At 37.9% G+C, this 9,751-nt stretch overlaps 1 long non-coding RNA gene across 1 annotated transcript; it reads left to right on the top strand.

Moving 5' to 3' along the window:
* Window positions 1-6,814: 6,814 nt before the first annotated feature.
* Window positions 6,815-8,534, top strand: LOC143121126 (uncharacterized). The gene is made up of 3 exons (XR_012986415.1): window positions 6,815-7,076; window positions 8,237-8,319; window positions 8,444-8,534. It is a non-coding gene; the product is annotated as an uncharacterized LOC143121126 (long non-coding RNA).
* Window positions 8,535-9,751: the final 1,217 nt, after the last annotated feature.

The raw sequence follows: 9,751 nt of genomic DNA, 5'->3' as shown, positions 1-9,751 counted from the left end.
ATCTAAAGAGTTTTACAGCATGTCTTAGGCTAACCAGCTACGGCATAACTCATAAGCATACAACATATCATTTCGAGTAAAAAAAAACGAAGAGAAAATCCAAAAAAAGTCAAAGGTATAAGACTGTGTACATATTTTCATTTCCGAGCGAAGAAACTACTCATCCCATAAACCACCGCGCCTCACTGAATAATATATAAGCAATGCACGAACCAGCGCGAAATCATTTCAAAACCGGCGACAGTACCAAACAGTGATTTTTATATAGTGAATGTGCAGTTAATAGCAGTTATTTCAGGAGTAATCGTGTAAATAATAGTGTTTTGATATTGAATTTTATATTTATCATCGTGTATTTTATATTGTGTGTGTGAAAGCGGTTAACATTAACGTCAGTGCTTCGTAACGTTACCTGACTCATCCTATGCTGTCATCACTGCTCAGTCGGGCTGATGCATGGTCTGCTCTTGGACCACCATATTCAGTTTATTAATTTGCCGTGAATTATTACACAAAATGTTCATTAAATGCACAAAGTATTCCTAGGTTAATGATTGATATGAATCATACAGTATGAAGGCTACAGTAGCCTAGCTAATGTTAACTAGCACTGCTAGCAGCATTAACGTTACCAACCTCCCTGCTTAACTCACCACAACTTTGTAGGTCCTGTCCCTCATGCTGCTGACCCTTACAAAACCCACAAACTGACTCTCGGACACACAACAGTCAATAATGTGACCCGATTTAAAGTGGCTTTCACCCCTTTGGACACTCACTAAAACATAATATTCATACCTGTGTTACAACATGTAGGCTAATGTTAGCTGCATTATGTAATGACATACAATGTCGGAAATGCTAAAGGTTAGCCTGTCGGCTAGTGCTAGCCTACCTGAAAAGTTTGAGTGTTTAAACTAACATTTACAGTGGTCTATTTGATAGTGTATTGGCCCTGACTAAGTTTGTGTGATGTATAAACCCCAATCCTTGTTGATACAAGTACCAATATTCGCCAAGAAAGTTTTTAATCACATTAAGATTTTCGCCATAGGCAGTAAAAAACTCCGCCATCTTTGTCAATATTTTTCCGCTGAGAAAGTTTCAAATTATGACCATAACGGCCTTTCCACCAATCAGAGGCATCACTGTGGGATTGTGGGATTGTGGGTAATGAAGTACTTATCCAAGAGATCGCGAATAAAAGGCATTTATCTCAAAACAAGGTTAGTGCCCCACGAACTCTTGGTGTCTATAGGAGCATATACAATCGCTTAGTACAACCGTAGCTGGTTTTAAGTCTACCACGTGCAGTTAAATTTTTATGGCTTACACCGCAATTGTCAATGGAGAAATTGCATTGACTTTTTACATCCGACATCGGCTGTGGGCGGGACTGTGCAGCTCTATTAAGAGAGAAAGTTTATTTAGTGACGTAAGGTGACACTCCCACTTATGCAGACCGGAACTGTCCTGTTTTGCTCCCATAGTAACGAATTACGTTGCTCTATCTTGCTAGTAATCAAGGATCTTTGCTTAAAGGTGCGATTTGTAGGATTGTTACCGAACGTTCTGTAGGCCAAAATAAAAACACTGGTGAACGTTCTCAAGACTACCAGACGCGAGCCTCTTCTGGGTTGCCAGATGTAATGAAGACTTAGCTAACGTTAGTTGACCTGCAGCTGCTTTAACGTTTCTCCAACCATGACCCAGCTACACATTACGGAAACAGTGAAAACAAAAAATACCTCTCTAACCAACGTAACATATTTAGCTGAAGTTAGCGATGCAGATGAAGTTTAGCATAGGCTACCTGTTGTGGAGAAATATGGCCAGCTCTGCGTCAGACTTGATATTCTTCGTTTCACGAGGACGTCACCATCTCAGGAAGCTCCTCCGATGTCCACTTAATTTGTTTCTTGTTTTAATTTTGGAAATTTGCCTGCCTCTCGTAGGCGTTCATGACTACAACTGACAGCTGTTGACAGTTGGCCTTTACTAATTTGGCAACCCAAATAGGAGGACGCGCTAGCCCATTATTAATACGCTATTCTAGAATGAATCGTTCAAAACATAAACGAAAATTCCAAGAGATTCCGCCCCGTAACTCATTTTTTTTCATTGGTTTTACGGGGTTTTACAGGTTAGAGCATACATGGGCAACATACGGCCCGCGGGCCACATCCGGCCCGTGGGCTTTCCCTGACCGGCCCGCGTAAGGTCCGTGAAAGAACAATAGAACCTAGCATAGAGATAATGCATGCAAATCAATATAGTTGTTTTTATTTTGAAAGCGACTGCTATTTGTACGCCCATACATTTGTGCGTGGATGCATACAACGTAAACACCCTCACTGATGTGCTGGTGAATTTATACTTCTGCGTCGACACAATGCAGTTGCCTTTACGTCGGCGTAAACCTTTCAAAGTTTTGTCTCTTATGTCTGCGTCGCTCACCACCGCAAAGGTTGTTAGAACGAACTCCTACTGCTGCTCGTTGGCGATACGAAGTGTTCATTTCAAAACGTTACTGGCAGATAGACAGTTTACAATCGGATAACCCCGTAATTGTAACCAAAATATGTCTGAGTTTATTTGCAAAGCTTATGTTAGCGAACTATGATGCTACTACGCCTACCCACAGGTTGCTTGAAGCAGCCGGCTCAACACACAGAGCGAGTTGACCAATCACAGTTATGTGCATAAAGTTAAAGCAAAAACATAGCCTACATTTTTAAAATAGTTTTCTTTGTGCATGTTGATTAACTAATGACAGCCTACTATTGTCTGCTCCACATTTTCGTAGTCTAATTCTGCATAGAGTTAATTTAATGATGGTAATGATTTAATGATGAAATATTGCTGAGTGTTTATGAAATGGTGGCACAGGCCTATCGGTTGTACTGACTCCTTCACATTTTCATGACCTAGCCTAATTATATAGATATTGTAGTAGTTTTTTATATCAGTCTTTGAAAACTGAAAAAAAATTCGAGAATGAGGATTAAATACTGGACATAGATTAAATATTGCTGTTTTTCCTTTGTCTCCCTCACATTTTCATCTGTTCTTACGACAAAACCATATGATTTACTTAATGTTATAAGAACAGAATAGAATTGAACAGAATTGAGTTCAGACTTGAGTTCGGTATTTTGGGTCCGGCCCTCCTCAACAGTCCCAGTTTGTCATGTGGCCCCTTGGGGAAATTAGTTGCCCACCCCTGGGTTAGAGTAATGTTGTCAAATAAGCCATTACTTCAATTCATCGTGTTTCCTTACTCTCTGACAACATATGGTGATCATTTTTGGAATGGTTACAGTTTATTTTCCATTATTTCCTACATACTGGTCCTTTAAAGCCTGAGACAGGCAGTTGCTGGAGGTGGGAGGTGCATAGGATTCCAAGTGCCCTATTGTGATGCCATAATCGGCAATGTTAAGTCTATGGGGAAATTTTCAGTAGTAACACAGTTTGAATGAAGTTTCTACGTTAAACAGTTGAAGCCGCATTAAACGCACAAAAAGCGTTAGAAGAAGAACTAGAAAAGCATTTCCTGAAGGAAATACAGTGCATGAAAATGATGTAAAATATCATACAGAGTAAAAACAAACTATATTGGTTGCTAGGTAGATGAGGTTTAATATAGTTGGAATGATGAACAGTTAAATAGGTGGATAGTTTATATAGTTAAATGATTTGCTTGGTAGATAAGGTTTAATATAGTTGGAATGATTGAACGGTTAAATAGGTGGATCATTTAAATGGTTAAATTATTTGGTAGATAATTGACGATAACTGACAGTTGGAATGGCTCTAATGTTTGCTAGCAGTTATGCTAACTATGTTATCAAAGATAATAATGTTAACCAAGTTACTTAGTTAACTTAGCTAATGTTTTCATATTTAGTAGTTATGCTAACTAGCATGTTAGCAATGCTAACATGCTAACTATGTTAACCATGTGACTTAGCTAACCTAGCTAATCATTTTTAGTAAGTATGCTAACTATGCTAACTAATATGCTAACATGTTAAGTATGCTAACCATGTGACAGCTAACTTAGCTAATCATTTTTAGCTGTTTTGCTAAAAATGTTAACTAGCATGTTAACATGCTAGCATGCTAACTATGCTAAAAATGTTACTTAGCTAATCATTTTTAACAGTTATGCTAACTAGTAAGGGTGTCACGATTTCGATTTTATTTTGAAATCCATCGAAATTACATCTCAATCTCGAACTTCGAATTTAAAAGTAGAATCGACGATGCAGCCAGACCCCCAATGTCACGTCCAGCATGTATGCCAAGACGCACAAACACACATGCACGTGCTGAACTGCAGCGTCAACACTCCTCTAATTTTAGGCTGCAGCCAGTTAATATATAGGCCTACACATCAACCTACCGAAATCAAAGCCCCTCTTGCTACTTTGAAATCACCGGTGTGGAAGTATTCGTTCATTCACGTCAATTAAAACTAACTTAGCCTACTCAACTTAGCAAGTGAAAGATGTACTGTAAAAAAATACAGTCCAAAGTCACTTTAAGGCTTAAAATGCACATTTATAAGTACTGTACATATTCCATGAACATTAACCTTGGGTCTCTTCGGAGTGTGCTGAAACAATCAAATTAACATTCTGTGTTGTTTCATTTTACTATGTTCACCTCTCTGTTTTAGCCTAAAGTTAGTTATATTTACATTACAACCTCGCGGTTGGAACGGTTTCAAAGCGGTTTCAAAATAAAAGCCCCCCGAAAAAGAAAAGGCCAAAAAGAGTAAATAACATATAAGGAATGCATTAATAGTAATATTTAAAAAAGATCGAAAATCGAAAATTACATCGAATCGAGGATTTGGAGAATCGTGACACCCCTACTAACTAGCATGCTAACTATGCTAACCATGTTACTTAGCTAACTTAGCTAATCATTTTTAGCAGTTTTGCTAAAAATGCTAACTAGCATGTTAGCATGCTAACTATGCTAACCATGTTACTTAGCTAACTTAGCTAACTAACTACAGTGGGTAGGAGTCATAGTTGATGACAAGTAACAGTTACAATGGCTGTACAGTTAAAAAGTTCAGTAGTTTAAAGGGTTAAATTGTTTAACAGTGAAATATTGTAGTGAGGACTTTTATTTTGAAACAGTTTTTGGCAGAGGAAGCAGTTGAACAGGATGTGTAGTCTTAATAGGGCCAGTTTGTATGCTTAAAGCCTGAGACTGGCAGTAGATGCAGGTGGCCCGAACACCTGCCATAGGATTCTAATTGCTTAACGGCTCTATTGTGATGTCATCAGCCCATGTTAAGTCTATGGGGAAATTTTGAACAGTTTTTAATTAATAGTTTAAAAAGTATAAAAGTTACAAAGCAACAAGTATCAAAACATGATTAGTTCATAGATTTCACATGTAAAATACATTTTATACAACCCCACCCCCATTTTGCCTGTTCATAATTCTGAGAAATTCTTGAATTGTGTGCATGTGTGCGTGTACATGTTTATGTTTATGTGTGTGTGGGTGGGTGGGTGTGTGTGTGTCCGTGCATGTGCCTGTGTCTGTGCATGTGCATGCATGCGTACATATGTCTACTGTGTGAGTATGTGTCATACGTATGATTACTGTGAATGTATGTGTGTGCGTGTGTATCTGTTTATGCACATGTGTGCATATGGAATGGGTTAACATGACCCCTGGAGGCAAACATACGCAAACAATTGGTCATCCTAGGCCCTACGGTTCTCAAGATATTCACAGAAAACTCTATTGGTGTACGGTCACTAAATGTACACATAAATTATTGTATTGTATGGCCCCCCATGAACGAAAGTTCATGAAGCATGCATTCGGAGGGTGTCATAATGATCCTACACTTTCAATTTTGTGCAGTTTTGACCATGTCAGCCAGAGATATTGTGATAAAAACACCAAATTTTTTGCTTTTTAATTTTTAACTAGGTGGCGCTATACATGAAATAAGTGGTAATGTGATGGGTTGACATGGCCCCTTAAGACCAACATACAAAAAAATGTGGTCCTCCTAGGCCCTACGGTTCTCGAGATATTCACGAAAACTATCTCCGGCCACCTACAGGCCAGTTGGTGTATAGTAACATAAATTAATTTATTGTGTGGCCCCCCATGAACAGAATTCCACGAAACTTGGCATGCATTCAGAGGGTGTCATAATGATCCTACACTTCCAATTTCGTGCAGTTTTGACTATGTTAGGTCACAGATACCTCCGATTACAACACCTCATTTTTACTTTTTTGTGTTTAACTAGGTGGCGCTATACATGAAATGAGTGGTTATGGAACGGGTTGACATGGCCCCTTGAGATAAACATAAAAAAAAAAGGTGGTCCTCCTAAACCCTACGGTTCTCGAGATATTCACAGAAAACTGTGTCTGCCCTACCCTCCTTTCGGGGGTCCAGTCCAGCGGGGGGGGGGGGGCTACAGATCAAAACGAAAAACGATGGTTCCATGCTATCCATGTGGGGTTACATGCCCACCAAGTTTCGTGTACCCCGGTCTTTCAGTGTCCCGGGAATCCTTGATGGAAATTTGCCCATGCGAAAAAGAAAAAAAATCTGACTAAACCTATATGACCGCCGCTTCGCTGCGTGGCGGTCATAATAACAAGAAGAAATCGGATAACAGTGGATTGCCATCTCAGAAACATAGCTAAAATCAGAGATTTTGTTTCTAGACAGGATTGAGAAAAGCTTATTCATGCTTTCATATCCTGTAGCGTAGATTATTGTAATAGTCTAACTGGCCTCCCAGTGTTTCCTCTACACTCTCAAAAATGATGTGTTAAATAATTACACATTTTTTGTGTTATCACAATTTTAACACAATTTGTGTTATTTTGTGTTGTTACTGTGTTATATTACTGGAATATACTGCCCAACACAAAATGTGTTAAATTATTGGCCAATCCCTGGTGTCCTGGATGAGCCGTTACCCTGAGAGGAGAGGTTCTTTTCTCAGCACTTCATTTTGGCGCACTGGAAGAAGTTGCAAGTGGCACATAGAGTGGAATTAAATGTCTGAATAAAAGGTAAGGTAGACCCATGTCTTCAGACGTATTTGTTATGTTTATTTTAAAGACTGTTGCAACTTGCAATATTGTAAAGGTTAAATGATAATAAAGTCCAGCATCGATTGTTAGCCAAGTAGCTAGCTAACGTTAGGTTATTGATTAGCAATCGTTATGCTAGTCCATGTTAAGTCAATCCTGACCTTACATTAACACACTCTGAAAAACACTGGCATACATGTAGAAACTAAAATATTCTAACGTTAAAGTTACGTCATCTCGTATTACTATGTGGGTAAATCCGCATTTTGGGTAGCTGCTAAAGTTTTAGCTATGGACAGCTAACGTTAGCAAGGTTTGTGGGAAATGGTATGACCTTGTAGTACTAACAAGGTATGAAATGCTAACGTTATGGCTCAGGATGTCAAAACTACAAACTACTATCTACGTTACAAATTACGATAAGTTACAACACTATCTAACTTACTATAACTACTATAAATCATGATAACCACCGTTATTTATTTAGCAGCTAATTCACTTTTACTTGCATAGATAACGGTGACCGTTTTATTCTGAACAATCGGTGGTTAACGTTACAAGCCATAATAGACATAAGGTCAGGTAACGTGAATGTAGTCGTTTTTGTTATAGGCCTATGCACTTACATCTCTTCTGCTCCACGACATAACATTAGAACATGTTCACAAATAGTCTAGCAAGTTAACGATGATGAATGAACTTAATGCATTTAGAAGCTACCACGCTGCCAAGGGAAAACACATTTGCATTCCGAACGCGACACTAACGTTAGTGAACACGGTTTGATGAAACGATATTGCGTGCAGTTAGTAGACCCAGTGTTGAACTAGCTTCTACATCTATGCACAACGTTATGATGATCTTTTATAGTTTATAGAGTGTGTAGTTTGCTTTTTTGGGGTGCAGGTTAAGCAATAATGTGACGCATAAATGAAACAGTAATCAATGCTGCCATTTTGATAATAACCTAAAGTAACATTTCGTTTCTGACCAGTTCGCTAACGTTAGTCACCCAGATTGTGTGTTCTTATTTTGGAAATGCTGAATGATTAAAAAAATAAACAGTATGGAAGTTGAAATAAGTTATGTGTTCACAATATGGTGTGAAATCAAATTTATAATAATCTATTTTGTTGTAGCTACAAGGTTGTGGATTGCTGCTAGACATCCAACGTTGGAGGTTTTTGCAGAGTTTACACGCTTTGTGGACATGCCATATATGGTGAGTGCATATTGTTTTGGGACAATGAAAATAATGAAAGTTGGATGAATTGTCTTTAATCCCTCTGATATCATTCTAATTATTCAAATGACTGTATTTTGTCCATTTATGTACTTTGACACAGAATTTGGAAAGATGTTTCCTGGAAAAGCTGCTGTTCATCCGAAAATGGGAGGGAATGTCCACAAGTGAACCTGCAGCTGCCTTGCCACCAGTTCCTGAGGATGATTGATGGTAGGAGGAATTATCTCTCTTAAGCTTTTGTGCTACAGTGAATGAATGCAATTGATTTTAACAAGAAAGTAAGAGTTTACTAAATTGTGTTTGTTTTTATAGTTTCATGTTACAGAGCTCTTCATAAGCTTGTCCATCTGCTGCCCCCCACTGCATCAGGCAGGGGCAAAGGGAACACCAAATGCAGTGTGAAGTCAGCTTCGGGCTACCTTTTGGATATAAAACCGGTAGGCCCCTCCTATAGTAAATGTTTCTTTTGTGTGCTTATAGTACGGAACGCCTATATTGTATGTTTTATGGTGCAATGTTATATCTGGTATAATGTAAAATGAGTATTGTCAATTTGTAAATTGCTTGAAACCCTGCATATGTCTAATGACTTGTTTATGTTCTTGTTCTTTCTTTAAAATAACAGACTGGAACCAGCATCTCCAGTGTGCTGAACAATCCTCCTGATAGATCAGTAGAACATCGCCAGCCCCACTTGGTGTGCATTGGAGATCCCTCCTCCTCCGCCCAATACATCATTGTAGCAGAAAACGACAAACTTGCCATTACTCTTAAGGAAAACGGTTTGAGAAGTTATGCACATTTCACCAGAAAGTGAAAATCAAAATGTTTTTCTTAAGGATACTTGTTACAAAGTTTTTCCATAACCATTTCCATGCAATTGCTGTCCAGAGAACAGAGGACTTGAAACTAATTAGTATAAGAGATTTAATTGATTTTAGACCAATACATTTGATATTTTTTAACAATGATATTTTTGTAAACCCTCGCTATGAACTTGTGTAATGTTTATGTGTACAATATTTGTAATAAATAAAACATAATTTCACATTAGGCTGTCAGGAATTCATCTTTATTGCACACACTATTTGGTTTAAATAATTTCATAATTTTCTTATCTGCTAAGATCCATAAATATACTAAAAATATAAATAAAACGACAACATGCACTTCATTATGCTGTGATTTAATTGACATTGTTGTTTATTATTGCTATTATCCTTCTAATAGTCTGACCAACATCTTAATTTGCTCCCTGTTAAATTTAAGTATTATATTGTCTTGTATTTGTATGTGGCTTTGGAAAAAAGCATAACCATAACCAAATGAAAGTAACAATAACCAAATTGACACAAATTGTGTCAACTATAACACACAGGTGTGTTAAAATATAAACACAGTAACTGTG

This window comes from Alosa pseudoharengus, unplaced genomic scaffold (assembly GCF_046254945.1).
Source record: "Alosa pseudoharengus isolate Yale_2024_CS ecotype anadromous, Long Island Sound unplaced genomic scaffold, YU_APseudo_1.1 YU_APseudo_1.1_scf_13, whole genome shotgun sequence".
Lineage (NCBI taxonomy): Eukaryota > Metazoa > Chordata > Actinopteri > Clupeiformes > Clupeidae > Alosa > Alosa pseudoharengus.
This window is presented reverse-complemented; position numbering and strand designations above follow the sequence as displayed.